The following is an 18,211-nucleotide window of genomic DNA, read 5'->3' on the forward strand; positions in this document are numbered from 1 at the left end:
GTCAGCGTTTTGGCGCATATCCTACCTCCTCCAAGGATTGCTGGATGTTTTCCTGCTACTATCCCAGTTCTATGGCTCCCGTTAAAACAAAGCTTCAGGTGATGAATGATGGATGAGGTAGTGGCAAAGGAGAAAGAGCAGGAGGAACAGTGACCATTCAAATCAATATCATGCCAGTCAACCACATATGTCTTGTAGGATATGTTTCTGTAACAAAAGGAGCAGTTCGGCTATACAGTTATAGGGCATACAGTGAGTGCAATGCCTACCAAAAATTTTGAGGCACTCCAATGCCCCTTGGAAATGACATGGAGGTCAGAGGGCCTTTACTAAACCATTTTTTCCATTTATAGCAACTGGGTCTCCTGTACACTGTTGGCCTTAGCAGTGAATGAAAGGCTTTCCAAAAATTATGAGGAACTGCAATGCCCCTTGAAACAGACGTGGATTACAGCGTACTAAAACCCTTCTACCCATTATTGGGGAGTGGGTCTCCCTTAGTTTTCGCCTTTACATTGAAAAGCAAAAGCTGACTAAAATTAGGAGGAAATGCAATGCCCGTTGGAAGAGTCGTGGAGGTTAGAGGTAATTAAAAACAACATTTCAATGCCCCTTGGAAGAGCTGTGGAGTCCAGAGTGGCTTAAGAAGACGATTTTAATGCCCCTTTGAAGACACGTGGAGGTCACAGTAGCTTAACAAGACGGTTTTAATGCCCCTCGGAAAAGACGTGGAGGTCCCAGTAGCTTAACAAGACGGTTTGAATGCCCCTTGGAAGAGACGTGGAGGTCACAGTAGCTTAACAAGATGGTTTTAATGCCCCTCGGGAAAGTGGTGGAGGTTGCAGTAGCTTAACAAGACGGTTTTAATGCCCCTTACGAGAGCCATACAGTACAGCATCTTAAAAACATTATTCCCATTATTGGGGAGTGTGTCTCCCATAGTCTTTGCTTATGCCTTCCAAGCAAAAGCTCCCAAAAATTAGGACAGAGGAACTTGCAATGCCCCTTACCAGAGCCATGCAGTACAGCATATTACAAACATTATTCCCATTATTGGGGAGTCGGTCTCCCATAGTATTTGCTTATACCTTCCAAGCAAAAGCTGCCAAAAATTAGGACGGAGGAACTTGCAATGCCAATTACAAGAGCCATGCAGTACAGCATATTACAAACATTTTTCCCATTATTGGGGATTGTGTCTCCCATAGTCTTTGCTTATGTCTTCCAAGCAAAAGCTCCCAAAAATTAGGACGGAGGAACTTGCAATGCCCCTTAAAAGAGCCATGCAGTACAGCATATTACAAACATTATTCCCATTTTTGGGGAGTGTGTCTCCCATAGTCTTTGCTTATGCCTTCCAAGGAAAAGCTGCCAAAAATTAGGATGGAAGAACTTGCAATGCCCCTTACAAGAGCCATGCAGTACAGCATATTACAAACATTATTCCCATTATTGGGGAGTGTGTCTCCCATAGTCTTTGCTTATGCCTTCCAAGCAAAAGCTGCCAAAAATTAGGACGGAGGAACTTGCAATTCCCCTTACAAGAGCCATGCAGTACAGCATATTACAAACATTATTCCCATTATTGGGGAGTGGGTTTCCCAAAGTATTTGCTTATACCTTCCAAGCAAAAGCTGCCAAAAATTAGGACGGAGGAACTTGCAATGCCCCTTACAAGAGCCATGCAGTACAGCATATTACAAACATTATTCCCATTATTGGGGAATGTGTCTCCCCTAGTATTTTCTTATGCCTTCCAAGCAAAAGCTGCCAAAAATTCAATGCCCCTTGGAAGAGCTGTGGAGTTCAGAGTGTTTTAACAAGATGCTTTTCATGCCCCTCAGAAGAGATGTGGAGGTCCCAGAAGCTTAACAAGACGGTTTTAATGCCCCTTGGAAAAGTGGTGGAGGTCGCAGTAGCTTAACAAGACGGTTTGAATGCCCCTTGGAAGGGACGTGGAGGTCCCAGTAGCTTAACAAGATGGTTTGAATGCCCCTCGAAAGAGACGTGGAGGTCCCAGTAGCTTAACAAGACGGTTTTAATGCCCCTTGGAAAAGTGGTGGAGGTCACAGTAGCTTAACAAGACGGTTTGAATGCCCCTTGGAAGAGATGTGGAGGTCCCAGTAGCTTAACAAGATGGTTTGAATGCCCCTCGAAAGAGACGTGGAGGTCCCAGTAGCTTAACAAGACGGTTTTAATGCCTCTTGGAAAAGTGGTGGAGGTCGCAGTAGCTTAACAAGACGGTTTGAATGCCCCTTGGAAGAGACGTGGAGGTTCCAGTAGCTTAACAAGACAATTTTAATGCCACTCGAAAGAGACGTGGAGGTCCCAGTAGCTTAACAAGACGGTTTTAATGCCCTTCGGAAAAGTGGTGGAGGTCACAGTAGCTTAACAAGACGCTTTTAATGCCCCTCAAAAGAGATGAGGAGGTCCCAGTAGCTTAACAAGACAGTTTTAATGCCCTTCGGAAAAGTGGTGTAGGTCACAGTAGCTTAACAAGATGCTTTTAATGCCCCTCAGAAGAGAGGTGGAGGTCCCAGTAGCTTAGCAAGATGGTTTTAATGCCCCTTGGAAAAGTGGTGGAGGTCGCAGTAGCTTAACAAGACAGTTTGAATGCACCTTGGAAGAGATGTGTAGGTCCCAGTAGCTTAACAAGACGGTTTAAATGCCCCTCGAAAGAGACGTGGAGGTCCCAGTACCTTAACAACACGGTTTTAATGCCCCTTGAAAAAGTGGTGGAGGTCGCAGTAGCTTAACAAGACGGTTTGAATGCCCCTTGGAAGAGACGTGGAGGTCCCAGTAGCTTAACAAGATGGTTTGAATGCCCCTCGAAAGAGACGTTTAGGTCCCAGTAGCTTAACAAGATGGTTTTAATGCCCCTTGGAATAGTGGTGGAGGTCGCAGTAGCTTAACAAGACGGTTTGAATGCCCCTTGGAAGAGAAGTGGAGGTCCCCCTAGCTTAACAAGACGGTTTGAATGCCCCTAGAAAGAGACGTGGAGGTCCCAGTAGCTTAACAAGATGGTTTGAATGCCCCTCGAAAGAGACGTGGAGGTCCCAGTAGCTTAACAAGACGGTTTTAATGCCTCTTAGAAAAGTGGTGGAGGTCGCAGTAGCTTAACAAGACGGTTTGAATGCCCCTTGGAAGAGACGTGGAGGTCCCAGTAGCTTAACAAGAAGGTTTTAATGCCCCTCGAAAGAGACGTGGAGGTCCCAGTAGCTTAACAAGACGCTTTTAATGCCCCTTGGAAAAGTGGTGGAGGTCGCAGTAGCTTAACAAGACGCTTTTAATGCCCCTCGGAAAAGTGGTGGAGGTCGCAGTAGCTTAACAAGACGCTTTTAATGCCCTTTACAAGAGCCATACAGTACAGCATGTTAAAAATATTATTCCCATTATTGGGGAGTGGGTCTCCCACAGTCTTTGCTTATGCCTTCCAAGCAAAAGCTGACAAAAATTAGGACGGAGTACCTTTCAATAATGGCAACACGGACCACGGTCACCCTGGTGGTATAGTGGTGGTGGAGGCTGAGGATAAGGAGAAGAACATAAAACAGCCGAAATGAGGAAGTGTATACCCATGTGTGGGTGTGGAGCGGTGCATGTGAATACACCTTCCGAAATAACACAGTGGATTTGACTTTATGTTACTCTGCTGTCAATTGGTGGTGATGAGAAGTCTGGCCCAATCCAGCTCTTGTTCATTTTGATAAGGGTCAGCTTGTCAGCATTGTCAGTTGACTGGCGAGTGCGCTTATCAGTTATAATTCTCCAAGCGGCACTAAAGACACGCTCCGATAACACGCTAGCGGCAGGGCAGGCCAGGACCTCCAAGGCGTACAGAGCGAGTTCATTCCTAGTGTCCAGCTTGGATACCCAATAATTAAAAAGCACAGAGGAATCACGGAGGACGCTGGTACGGTTGGCAAGGTACTCCCTCACCATCTTTTGAAACTTTCCACTCCTTGTGAGCGTACCCCGCGCCTCAGGGCCTGTAAGCTGGGTGCGTCTCAGAAAACTGTCCCACTGTCCCAGAACGTTGACAGTGTTCCCCTGCCTCTGCTGGATTGGAGTTGCCTCTCTCTCGCTTGTACGCCTTGGTTGGTCACCGAACTGTGACCTCTGACACTAGCGTGTTCAGATGGGAATTTTTTTAACAGTTCTGCAGCAAAGGCCTTCTGGTACTGCCACATTTTTGTAGACCTCTCCACCTCAGGAATAAGAGAGTGAAAGTTGTCCTTGTATCGGGGGTCTAAAAGTGTCACCAACCAATAATGACTGTCACCCAACATTTTGACATCGCGAGGGTTAAGGCAGCATAACATAAAGTCAGCCTTGCGTGCCAGACTGGTAACTGGCAAGACTTCTGTGTCCTCACCAAGATGACGACTGACCATGCTCTCCTCCTCCACCTCCTCCTCCTCCTCCCCCCTGTACTCAGGCCACCCACGCTGAACAGACGGTATGACAGTTGTACAGGTACTACCGTCTGCAGCACATGATATAAGCTCCTGTTCTTCCTCCTCCTCCTCTCCCTCATTGTCCCCCAATGCACCTTGGGATGAGATGAGGCTGGGCTGTGTGTAATCGACCGCTACGGCTTCTTGATCCATCTCATCATACTCTGGCTGCAAAGCCTCCTCTTTAATTCTCTGCAGAGAGCGTTGCAAGAGACAGACAAGTGGAATGCTGACGCTAATGATGGCGTCATCGCCACTCACCATCTTGGTGGACTCCTCAAAGTTTGTCAAGATGGTACATATGTCAAACATCCAGGTCCACTCCTGAGGTCTTATGTGCGGAGTCTGACCTGAATATCGATGGCCTTGTTGCAGCTGGTACTCCACAACTGCTCTCTTCTGCTCACAAATCCTTTGCAACATGTGGAGGGTAGAGTTCCAACGTGTGGGGACATCACACACCAGTCGGTGTGACGGAAGCTGCAAACGCTGCTGCAACACAGCAAGGGCGGCGGAAGCTGTAGCCGACTTGCGAAAATGAGCTGACAGGCGGCGTACTTTGACGAGCAGATCTGGCAACTCGGGGTACGATTTAAGAAACTGCTGAACCACGAAGTTAAGCACATGAACCAGGCATGGTACGGGTGTGATCTCGCCTCGCCTCAGAGCTGCCACCAGGTTACGGCCATTGTCACACACGACCGTGCCTGGATGTAGGTTCAGCGGTCTCAGCCACAGATCTGCCTGCTCTTTTACAGCTGTCCACAACTCACAAGCAGTGTGAGGTTTCTCACCTAAGCTTATGAGTTTCAGCACAGCCTGTTGCCGCTTGGCGGAGGCAGTACTGCAGTGCTTCCAGCTTGTAATTGATGTGGTGATATCTGAGATGGAGGCTGAACATGAGGAGGAGGATGATGCGCAGGAGCTGTACACTGTGGTGGCAACTCTGACTGACATAGGGCCTGTAATCCTCGGTGTGGGGAGGATTTGTTCCGTCCCAAGGTCCGACTGGGTCCCGGCTTCCACTATGTCTGTTGTCAGGTGGACTCTCCCAGTAACTGCGTTGTTGAGGGCACGGCAGATGTTTTGGGACACGTGCTTGTGTAGTGCGGGGATGGAACACCGGGCAAAATAGTGTCGGCTGGGGATCGAGTACCGAGGGATGGCCACCGCCATAAGGTTGCAGAAGGATTCCATCTCCACCAGCCTAAAATGCAGCATTTTCAACGCAAGCAGTCGTGAAATGTGCGAATTTAGGACTGTGGCCTGTGGGGCGTTAGCTGCGAATTTCCACTTTCGTTCAAAGGTCTGGGATATGGACAATTGAACGCTGCGGTGGGACGTGGATGTTGATGCTGTTTCTTGAGAAACTGCCATAACAAGTGAAGACTGAGAGGAGGGGGCATCTTTGCATGCAGTATGGACAGGGGATTGCCTTGCACACACAACAGGGGGTTCTATTGAAAGCACAACAGCGGAAGAAGCAGTGGTGACACCCGCTGACACTGGTCGTGAACCCTGGTGTTCGCCTTACAAAGTCGGGTGCTTTGCTGCCATGTGCCTGATCATGCTGGTGGTGGTCAGGCTGGTAGTTTTGTCACCCCTGCTGATGCTGGCATGGCAGGTGGTACAAATAGCCTTTTTGGGGTCATCAGCAGAGTCTTTAAAAAAATTCCATACTCTGGAAGACCTACAGGTTGTACTAGCAACGTCTCTCGTGTTGGTGTTACGGGAAACTGTTGCCCGCCTCCTGTGTGCGGCCACCACACTGCTTCTTCCTGCCTGTTGGGGTACTCTGCCTCCCTCACCCTGTGTGCTGCTCGCCTCACTCTGCATGTCCTCCTGCCACGTTGGGTCAGTTACTAGATCATCCACCACCTCCTCCTCTTCCACTTGCGCACCACGATCCTCCTCCTCACTTCCTGGCAATTGTGTCTCATCATCGTCCACCTCTTGTGACAAATTGCCAGCGTCGACTTCCTGTGGCCGTGGCTGTTCAAATATTTGGGCATCGCTACATGGGATCTCCTCTTCCACCACTTCAAGCGGAGCAGGCGAGGGGCACAAATGTGGAAATGGACCAGTGAATAGCTCTTCAGAGTGTCCAATTGTGGGATCTGTTGCTGTCTGACGACACTCGGCATGGTGGGAGGAAGGAGTATCAGGGTGAGGAGAAGTATGCGGTCGAGACTCACGGCTACTAAGAGTTGACCGTGTGGAAGACAGACTGGAGGTGGTGGTGCCCAGGTAACTGGAAGTATTACCTGCTATCCAATTAATAACCTGTTCACACTGATCAGTTCGCAATACTGGTGTTGTTCTGTGTTTCCATAGTAATTCGGTCAAGAAGTGGGAGCGAGAAGATGTGGCTGTTGGTTGTGGCACATTTTCACCTTGGCCACGGCCCCATCCTCTGCACGCACCATCTTCAGAACGTCCAGTTCCACTTCCCTTGCCACGCGCCTTGCCCGTTGTAAAGGAAGTAAAATAGCATACACTCACACTATCAATGGAAAAAGGGTAATAAAAAGCAGATTAGAAGAAGAAAACCACAGTTCTATTTCTCTGGCCTACAAACGACTCTTTTAAACAATCTGAACAATCAGGTAGAAACTATTACTGTTTTTCTTTACGGAAAAAATACCAAAAGCTGAATAATAGAGATTTTTTACTGTGGAATGGCAAAACCACAGTTATTGTTTACTGGGGTATAACAGACAATTTTAAATAGATATATTTGCAGCTGAATAGTGAGCGACACACTCAAATTGTTTTTTTTTAGGTAAAAATGGCACAAAAGTGGATAATACAGAGGATTGAACCGTGGAACTGCAAAGCCACACTTGTATTTCTCGGGCCTACACCAGACTATTTTCAACAGATATATTTGTGTCTGAACAATCAGGAGACACTAATGTTTTTCTTTACGGCAAAAAATGCAAAAAAGAAGGATAATACAGAGATTTGACCCGTGGAACTACAAAACCACACTTGTATTTCTCGGGCCTACACCAGACTATTTTCAACAGATATATTTGTGTCTGAACAATCAGGAGACACTACTGTTTTTCTTTACGGCAAAAAATGCAAAAAAGCAGGATAATACAGAGATTTGACCCATGGAACTGCAAAACTACAGTTCTAGTAATCTGGCCTACACCAGACTATTTTCAACAGATATATTTGTGTCTGAACAATCAGGAGACACTACTGTTTTTCTTTACAGCAAAAAATGCAAAAAAGCAGGATAATACAGAGATTTGACCCGTGGAACTGCAAAACCACACTTGTATTTCTCGGGCCTACACCAGACTATTTTCAACAGATATATTTGTGTCTGAACAATCAGGAGACACTACTGTTTTTCTTTACGGCAAAAAATGCAAAAAAGCAGGATAATACAGAGATTTGACCTGTCGAACTGCAAAACCACAATTGTATTTCTTGGGCCTACACCAGACTATTTTCAACAGATATGTTTGTGTCTGAACAATCATTAAACACTACTGTTTTTCTTTACAGCAAAAAATGCAAAAAAGAAGGATAATACAGAGATTTGACCCGTGGAACTGCAAAACCACACTTGTATTTCTCGGGCCTACACCAGACTATTTTCAACAGATATATTTGTGTCTGAACAATCAGGAGACACTACTGTTTTTCTTTACGGCAAAAAATGCAAAAAAGCAGGATAATAAAGAGATTTGACCCGTGGAACTGCAAAACCACACTTGTATTTCTCGGGCCTACACCAGACTATTTTCAACAGATATGTTTGTGTCTGAAAAATCAGGAGACACTACTGTTTTTCATTACTGCAAAAAATGCAAAAAAGCAGGATAATACAGAGATTTGACCCGTGGAACTGCAAAACCACAGTTCTAGTAATCTGGCCTACACCAGACTATTTTCAACAGATATATTTGTGTCTGAACAATCAGGAGACACTACTGTTTTTCTTTACAGCAAAAAATGCAAAAAAGCAGGGTAATACAGAGATTTGACCCGTGGAACTGCAAAACCACACTTCTGTTTCTCTGGCCTACACCAGACTATTTTCAACAGATATATTTGTGTCTGAAAAATCAGAGAGACACTATTAGTTTTTTTTTAACGGCAAAAAATGCCAAAAGCAGGATAATAGAGATTTTTTTACCGTGGAACAGCAGAACCACAGTTATAATTTACTGGTGTATATCAGACTTTTTTAAATATATATATTTGCGGCTGAACTGTGAGCGACACACTCAAACTGTATTTTTAGATACAAATGGCCCAAAAGTGGATAATACAGAGGTTTGAACCGTGGAACTGCAAAACCACACTTCTGTTTCTCTAGCCTACACCAGACTATTTTCAACAGATATATTTGTGTCTGATATATATATATATTTTTTTTTGGGGGGGGGAACCAAAAGGTTAATAAGACGGGTATTTGTACAATGTGAAGGAGGAAAAAAAAAGAGGATTTAGATAAAAAAAAAAAAGGATTTTTCCTGGCCCCCGAGACTTGGAGCTAAGTCCAGCAATTTCAGCAACAGGAGCACACAGGACTGTAATGCAGCGTTTGCTGGTATAACGACTGTGTCTCCTATACAGCCTGCCTGCCTGCCTGATATCTGGGATGGATATTAGTCCTGAGAAGGACTGTTTGTTTTATCTGGCAACCTTTACAGACCCTACACTAACTTTTTCACAGGATATATCTCTCCCTAAATCAGCAGCGGTGTCCCTACACTGTCTGATCCGGAGCGACTGTGTCCAAGATGGCGGCGCCCGGTTTTAAATACTTGAGGTGACACTGTGCGGCCAGCCAATCACTGTATCACTATAGCCAATCCCGCCCGAGTAACCCGGAAATGCTCTGTGCTTGCTGAACATCCCGAGTAGTGTGATGCTCGGGCGAGTACCGAGCAGTGTTGAGCATGTTCGCTCAACACTACTTCTGATAAGTCCAAACAGGATTCTGTATTGTCAGGTGGATGGCCTCTCTGCTGAGGCTCAGTGTGAGTTATTGCATGAATATGAGCTTTAAAGAGAACCTGTCAGCAGGATTTGCTAAGTAAATGACAGGCATTGTCATGTTGGCGCTGTTACACTGATTAAAATGATACCTGCGGTGAAGAAATTTGTTTTGTGGTTCTTGTGTAATCAGTGTTTGAAGTTTTCAGTTAATGACATGCTTGTTCTTCGGGACTGTGGGCAGGGCATTTTCTTGGTGCTCTAGGCCAGATAAACCAAGAAAAGACCTGCCCACAGGCCCTACTCGGAGGACATGCATGTTCCTCATTAAAGAGACAGAGAGACAGACAGACAGAAAGACAGAGAGACAGACAACCAGACAGAGAGAGACAGACAGAGAGACAACCAGAGATAATCAGAGAGAGAGAAACAGCAAGAGAGACAGAGACAGACAGAGAGAGAGAGACAGCCAGAGAAACAAAGACAGTCAGAGAGACAGAGAAAGTCAGCCAGAGAAAGAGAGACAGAGGAGATGGAGACAGACAGAGAGATAGACAGAGGGAAAGCCAGAGACACACAGACAGCCAGAGAAAGAAAGACAGCCAGAGAGACAGTGACAGACAGCCAGAGAGAGAGAGACAGAGAGAGACAGAGAGAGACAGTGAGAGAGAGAAACAGTCAGAGAGATAGACAGAGAGAGAGACAGAGAGAGACAGACAAAGAGACAGAGACAGACAGAGAGACAGCCAGAAAGAGAGATCAACCGAGAGAGAAACAGATAGAAAGGCTGCCTGGCTGTCTGTCTCGATCTGGTTGTCTCTCTTTCTCTCTCTCTGCCTGGCTGTCTCTCTCTGTCTGGCTGTCTATCTCTCTGTCTCTCTCAGTCTGTCTATCTCTCTCTGTCTGTCTCTTTCTGTCTGTCTCTCTCTTTCTATCTGTCTTTCTCTGTCTGTCTGTCTGTCTCTTTCTATCTCTCTCGGTCTGTCTATCTCTCTCTCTCAGTTTGTATCTCTCAGTCTGTCTGTCTCTCTCTCAGTCTATCTATCAATACACTACAATACAAATAGACTTCATTGGCAGGACCAAAATACAATTAGAAGAAAAAAATAAATAAATAAGTGTGACAGGGGAGGAGGTTTGTGGGGATGGGGTGTTGGGGGGCACAATTTGGGCAGTAATAGTACATTCGAGAGTCTTACGTTCCTCTCAGCTTATGACATATGGTGCCATATTGGGCGGCGATCTCCACCATTGATTCTTCTTCCCCCCTATCTGTCTGTCTCTCTCTCTGTCGGTCTCGATCTTTGTCTGTCTCTCCTTCTGTCTGTCAAAGCAAATCAAATAAAATGGGCTTTATTGGTAGGACTAAGTACATGTTAGCATTGCCAAAGCAAGTGGTAAAATAATGGGGGGATGGGTATAGGGACACATCCAGGGTGGGGTATCTGAGTCCATGACAAATCAGGCTCCTCTTAGTCTGTGGCAGGCACTGACATATTGCGCTGCTATGGCCGATGCACTTCCCTCTTCACCCAGTAGTATAGGCAGTTTGTCTTTCTCTTCCATGGAGGTGAAGTCTGGGAGGAAATTGGACAGTCTCATGAAGTGAGTGTTCGTCACTGTGGAGTATTTGGGACACCTCAGCAAGAAGTTGGTCTCATCCTCCATGGCCTCCTGGGGACACTGCTGGCAGAGTCTGTGCTCTCGGGGCATGTAGCTCTGTCGGTGCCATCTGGATTCGATCAGTAGGCTGTGGGCGCTCAGAATCTGTCGCTCTTTGAGGTTTGCAAGTTTCTCTAGATATGGGGCCAGTTTTTATTCCCTCTGTAGGTTCTGGTATATCATCAGTTTCTGAGATTTGTTAATGTCATTCCTCCAGACGCTGAGATATTCCTCTTTGCCTGTGTGTGCCATCTTCTGGATCTCGCCTTTTGTAAGGCCATGTAGGTTGGTGGCTTGGTCAGGCTGGTTGGGGGTGATTTGTGTTGGGGGGGCTTCGTTCTCCTAGGGCTTCCTGGTGTAGCAAGGCTTTGTGATGGTAGGAGCTGGGGCTACTAATTTGTAGATGAGTCTTGAATAATAGCGCCTTCTCCTGGATCACAAGGTTTAGTGGGAATCTGCCCAGCTCTGCTCGGCAGGCGCTGTTTAATGTGCTTTGATGGACTTGGAGGAGGTGTTTGCAGAACTCTAGGTGGAATATTTCTGTTGGTCCAGCATCCCACTATGACCAGTTTGGGTATGAGACTGGACCCCAGACTTCGCTGCCAAACAGAAGGATTGGAGCAATGATGGTATCAAAGATTTTTAGCCAGACTGTTACAGGTGCCTTGAGATGGTACAGACGTCTTCTGATGGCAAAGAAGGCTTTGCAGGCCTTGTCTTTCAGCAACTGTATGGCTTGCTTAAAGCTCCTTTATTGGCTGAGTTCTAGGCCCAGGTAGGTGTACTTGTTGGCTTGTTGGTTTCTGTAAGTGGGCAGTTGTCTATTATGAAGGGGGAATGATCTGCTGGTTTCTGCTTTCTTTTTTGGAACACCATGATATTTGTTTTCTTCCTGTTGATAGGCACTGCCAATGTGGTGCTGAAGGTCTCTTGGATTTTCAGATTATCTTGGAGGCCTTACTCAGTAGGTGATAACTGCTTGAGGTCATCAGCATACAGCAGAAATTTCACCTCTGTGTCATGGAGGGTGAGTCCTGGTGTTGAGGAGGACTCCAGAGCCACGGCCAACTCGTTGATCTAAATGTTGAAGTTCGTTGGACTGAGGATGCAACCCTGTCGCACTCCTCGGCTCTGTTGGAAATAGGCCGTCTTCCTTCCGTATACCCTCACACTGCAGTTGTTCTCAGTGTAGGAGTTTCAAATGACATCATATGTTTTGCCTCCTATTCTGCTCCCCAGCAGTTTTATGAATAATCCTGGGTGCCACACTGAGTCGAATGCCTTCTTGAAGTCCACAAAGCAGGCATAGATCCTCCCATGCTTTGTATGATGGTGGACATGCTTCTTGATGAGGCTGTGCAGGGTGTAGATGTGGTCGGTGGTACGGTGGTTTGGCATGAAGCCTGCTTGGCTTTTGCTGAGGACGTTGTGTTGGGTGAGGAAGGTGAGGATCCTCTTGTTCAGAACAAGGTTGAAGAGTTTCCCCAGGTTACTGCTGACACATATTCCCCGGTAGTTTGCTGGGTCGTACTTGTCCCCGTTTTTGTGTATCTTCATTATGAGTCCTTGGTTCCAGTTTTTGAGGAAATATCCAGCCTGCAGTACAATATTGAATAGTTTTGCTATTGCAGCCTGGATGTCTGGCGGGCTGTATTTCAGCATTTCGGGGAGGATCCCATCTGGGCCGCTGGCTTTTTTACCTTGTATCAGTGTGATCCTTTCTGTTATTTCTGGCAATGTAATTGGTGTGTCTAGAGGGTTTTGGAAGTCTTTCAATTTTTCCTCCATATCTTTCAGTTTGTTCACAAGCTCTATTTGTGCCGGGTTCAGGTCTTCACTTGGGATGTCTTTGTAAAAGTCCTTGAAGTACTGGAGCCAGATGTTTCCACTCTGGATGTGGAGGTTGTTGCTTTTCCGGCTGTATCCTAGGTGGTTCCATAGTTCCCAAAAGCTGTTGTCTTCAAGGGCATCTTGGAGTTGGAGGCGTTTAGTGGAAATGTGGTTTTGCTTTTTCTTTCTGAAGATGGATTTGTAATTTCTTTGTATGGTGAGGTAGGCTTCTCTCAGGGTGGGGTTGTTTGAGTCTCTGTGTTTTTTATTTGAAGCCATTGTTAGGGCCTTCCTTATAGCTTTACATTCCTTGTCAAACCAGTTGTTGATATCTTGCTTACTCTGCCTCTTGTTGCTGCTTCTTTTCAGGTTGGACATTTCTGCCATGGCATAGAGTATGTCATTAAGGTCCCTTACTGCTAAGTGTACTACTTCTGGGTAAAGTTCATACACATTATTATGGAAGTGTTGGAGCTTATCCTTGATCTCTGGTCTGTTGATGGCATCTGTATATTTTGGGGCCGACATCTTGGACCATTTGAAGTATGGAGGCAAGCTAAAAAGGCCGGTCTGCTGTGAAGTTTGTGAGGGTGATTTGTTTGTGGACTTGATGTATAGGAGCAGTTGGTTGTGGTCTGACAGATGTGTTTGTGGGGTCCATATCTGTGATGGCATAGTCTATCATGCTGCTGCCCACATGGCAGTTTAGGTTGTGTCTTCCCAAGGAGTCTCCCTTGGTGCGACCGTTAAGGATACGAAGTCCGAGGCTTCGGCATAGGTTCATAGGTGCCACTTTTATTCACTGTACCATCATAGCTGTTCCTCTCGGTGTGCACTGGGTTGTCACAGTCTGTATCTGCTCCAAATATGTAGACATTTCCTTCAGTGGTCAGGTAGTCTTTCTCCCTTCCTGTTCTTGCATTGAGGTCTCCGTAGATGAGAACGTTGCCAAGAGTCTGGAAGTGGGCAAATTCGCTCTGTAGGGTCTCAAAGCTGTCTGGGTTGAAGTATGGAGACTCTGTAGGAGCTACGTATGCTTCACAAAGGTAAATATCGGCCCGAGAAGTGAGGATGGAGTGGCTTATTCTTACCCAGATGTGACTGCCTCCTCTCTTCACTGCTCTGATATGTTCATGAAGCTCCTCTTTGTACCAGACTAATATTCCTCCTAGCTTCGGCCCTATTTGGTGTTTTTTTTTTTTAGGGCAGGGACAGAGAGTTCCTAATATACGGTGGGGAAAACGGATTCATTATCTGCATTAGTCCATGTTTCCAGGAGGATCTGTATATCGATGTTTTTCAGTCTTTGAGTGAAATCTGGGTCATCTGTCTTATGTCCAAAGGCTGAGCTGTTCAAGTCCTGGATGTTCCTGCTACTAATGGTTAGAGGTGGCATTGTATGGCTATATACCTTGTAATGAGCTGCCCTGCATAGGACAATTTGGATCGTTGACTGGTGGCCATGTTATAAGCAATGGTCCAGTCGCCTGAGTTTTATGCCTGTCTCTCTGTCTGGCTGTCTCTCTCTCTCTGTCTCTATGATAACGAACATGCTTGTGCTTCGAGTCAGGCCTGTGGGCAAGTCTTTTCTTGGTTTATCTGGCCTAGAGCACCAGGATCAGACCCTGCCTATAGTGTCACCCCCAGAGCATGGGCATATCATTAACTGAAAACTTCAAACACTGATTACACAAGAACCACAAAACAGATTTTTTAACTGCAGGTATCATTTTAATCAGTGTAACATCGCCAACATGACAATGCCTGTAGTTTACTTAGCAAAATCCTGCTGACAGGTTCTCTTTAATGCAGGTCAGATTCCACTGTTAATGTGAGATCACTGGCTTCAGTGTCACCTGATCTGCAGAAATTTCCCACTGAGTCCCAGTAGAGAGACGCCAAACAACACAACACGAAATCCTGCACTGACTGATCACACCTGAACACACACAGCACATCACATATTATACTATAAGGCTCTATATATAATATGTGATTTCCTGGAGCCTGGTACAGGTTTGAATAGTTCAGTGAATATAACATTGTATATCTGTGCACATAGTATAGCACATCCAGTATACAGAAAACACATTGTTATACATTATCTGATGTCTGTATCACAGTATATCTTACATAAATTTGTATACAATACAGTGCGGAAAACAAAGGTCTCTGTACAAAATATTAAGTTCTGCTTTTCTATTGTATCAAATACTTATTTCATGCAATACTTCATGCAATAAAATGCAATTTAATTATTTCAAAATCATACAATGTAATTTTCTAGTTTTTCTTTTAGATTCTGTATCTCACAGTTGAAGTGTACCTACAATAAAAATTACAGACCTCTCCATTCTTTGTAGGTGGGAAAACTTGCAAAATCGGCAGTGTATCAAATACTTATTTTCCCCATTGCATGTGGTATACTGTGTGCACAGAGATCAGATATTATACTGTATATAGCATAATATGTGACTGTTGTAATATCTGATGTTCTGTAGACATAGTATAATATATACTAGTCAAATACTATACTGTATATAATATCTGATGGCTGTAGTCACAATAGATCATTTACCAGTAGCAGAGCCTGTATCACCACCCTTCACACCCAAGCAAGTGCCAGGGCCCTAAGCAAGCAGGAAGGCCCACTTGCTGTCAGAGACACTGGTGTGCTATGGAGTCCATGAGTCAGTGGGGCCTGGTGTGAGTGGCCCCCACCCAGCTTGCTTAGGGCCCCGGCACTTGGAATACTTACATCTCCTCCTTCCCCCACAGCGCCGGCGTCTTCTGTGTCTTCTGACTGTCAGGGCAGAGGGCACAATGACGTCACTACAACTCGCCCTCTCCTCTGAAACGGAGGGGGCAGACACTGAAGAGTCTGTAGCACTGCAGCGGCAGCGGGAAATGAGGAGAGGTGAGTATTTGATTTTTTTTCTGTATATAGCATAATATAGGGTCCATTATGTATGGAGCATTATATGGGGCCCATTGTGTATGAAGCATTATATTGGGCCCATTATGTATGGAGCATTATATGGGGCTAATTATGAATGGAGCACTATATGGGGCCATTATACATGGAGCATTATATGGAGTCCATTATTCTGTATGGAGCATTATATTGGTTGCATTATTCTGTATGGAGCAATATATGGGGTCCATTAGTCTGCATGGAGCATTAAATGTTGTCCATTATTCTGTATGAAGAATTATATGGGTTCTAGTATTCTATATGCAGCATTATATGGGGCCCATTATTCTATATGGAGCATTATATTGGGCCCATTATTCTATATGGAGCATTATATTGGGCCCATTATTCTATATGGAGCAATATATGGGGTCCATTATTCTGTATGGAGCATTATATGAGGTCCATCATTCTGTATGGATCATTATATGAGGTTCATTATACTGTATGGAGCATTATATGGGGTCCATTATACTGTATGGAGTAAAATATGGGGCTCATTATTCTGTTTGAAGCAATATATGGGGCTCATTATACTGTATGGAGGACTATGTAGTGGTCATAATACTATATGGAGGACTACACTGCCTGGTCTAAAATGAAAATTTTTCAGTCCTCCCAGGTCACACACTGTGCGCTGTGGGGATTCGCCGGTTTCTGAGCTATTGTAGAATTTATAATAGATATCACTCATGTAATGTAAGATGTGAAGTCTTTGGCACTGTACTATATCTATATTTCTTATCTGTGCATCATGAATCGTGGTATGTGTTAAAGGGGCCCACTGAGACTCTTTCGCCCGGGGCCCACGAACGACTGGAGCCGGCCCTGACCAGTAGAGATGAGCAAATAAATTTTCAGCACACTCGTAAAACAGCCACGTCAGTAGTTTGTGGCCATCGGACCAGAGCTCTGCAAACCTCTTCCTACCAGCCGACTCCTCTTTTGATTTTGATAGGGTGTCTCCTATGCTGAATACCTGTCTTATTTGTAAGTATTATCCCTTTAGTGGGCCCTGCACTATGCTTTGATATACTGGCTTTTGATATATTATTGTGGCTTATTGTTTGACCGTATTCTACAACTTTGATGTAGTTCTATCAAATGGATCTATACTGTCATCTACATTATTAGATACTTATGGCTATTTATAACTGAAGCTACCCCTAGAGCATTTTGATCAGGACCATTCCTATATTTATCAAATCGGTCTGAAGCCCATTATCAAATATATTCATTATACGGGCCGCTCTCCTTAGGGCACTTTCTATTATTATATATGTGGGTTATTTATACCTAAGGTCTCAGCAATTGGTAGTGGAAGGTTTCTGTTTTTTATACTGTTTTTACATTGTGATATCTTTTTAAATTGCCTTAATAAAAATATATTTTTTATATATCTTCCTTGAGCCTGAGTTTATTTAGCTCTAGTCTCTGTGTGCTATGTATCCTCTTTTGATTTGTAGTATTTGCATGACATCAGCTTTGTGGCTTAACACATTAATGACTTTATGAGGAGCTACAAATCAAAGGAAGAGCAGTGTATACTGTGAAGTACAAGGCAGGTCATAGGACTTCCATCCACCAGCCACTGCTTATTGATATGGCCGCTTGACCAGAGTCCTGCAAATTAATTTGCTCATCTATATATATAATCGTCTTATCCCGTCTGTCTGTCTGTCTGTGTGTCTGTGTGTCTGTGTGTCTGTCTGTCCAGGAAATCCCGCGTCGCTCATTGGTCCGGCAGCGGCCAATCAGCGCCGCGGGATTTCAGAAAAAAGATGGCGGCCGTTAGCGGCTCATCTGCGGGACGGAGCTGAGCGGCGATGCAGCCGGGAGATGAGCGCCGCGAGGCGCTCATCTCCCGGCCGGTATCAGCAGAAGGACCCCGACCGCCGGACCCATCGCGGCCGATATTTAAATTTGGCGCCCAAATCGGTGATTGGTCGCGGTCAGCGCCAGCGACCAATCAGCGATTTTTAACACAAATGTCCGGACCTTTGTAACACCATACGGATACTGTGGGGACATCAGCGGCTAGGGTGTGAAGGGAGGACCGGGGAGCGGAGCTGCGGGTCGGGATACCTCTGCTCCGAGCGCCCGCTCATGTCCCGGGTTCTCACAGCGGAAGTACCCGCACAGGCAGCGGCGCTCCCCGGTCCTCAATAATACGATTCCGCTCCCCGCTCCTCACCAATACGATTTGCTGATTGGTCGCGCTCTGCGCACGCGACCAATCAGTGATCTTGGCGCTAAAGTTAAACACCGCTCTGCTGATTGGTTGCGGCCGCTGCCCGCGACCAATCACCAATTTGGGCGCCACATT

Source organism: Phyllobates terribilis, unplaced genomic scaffold (genome assembly GCF_046119375.1).
Source record: "Phyllobates terribilis strain yellow unplaced genomic scaffold, ASM4611937v1 Scaffold_5__5_contigs__length_657084704, whole genome shotgun sequence".
NCBI lineage: Eukaryota > Metazoa > Chordata > Amphibia > Anura > Dendrobatidae > Phyllobates > Phyllobates terribilis.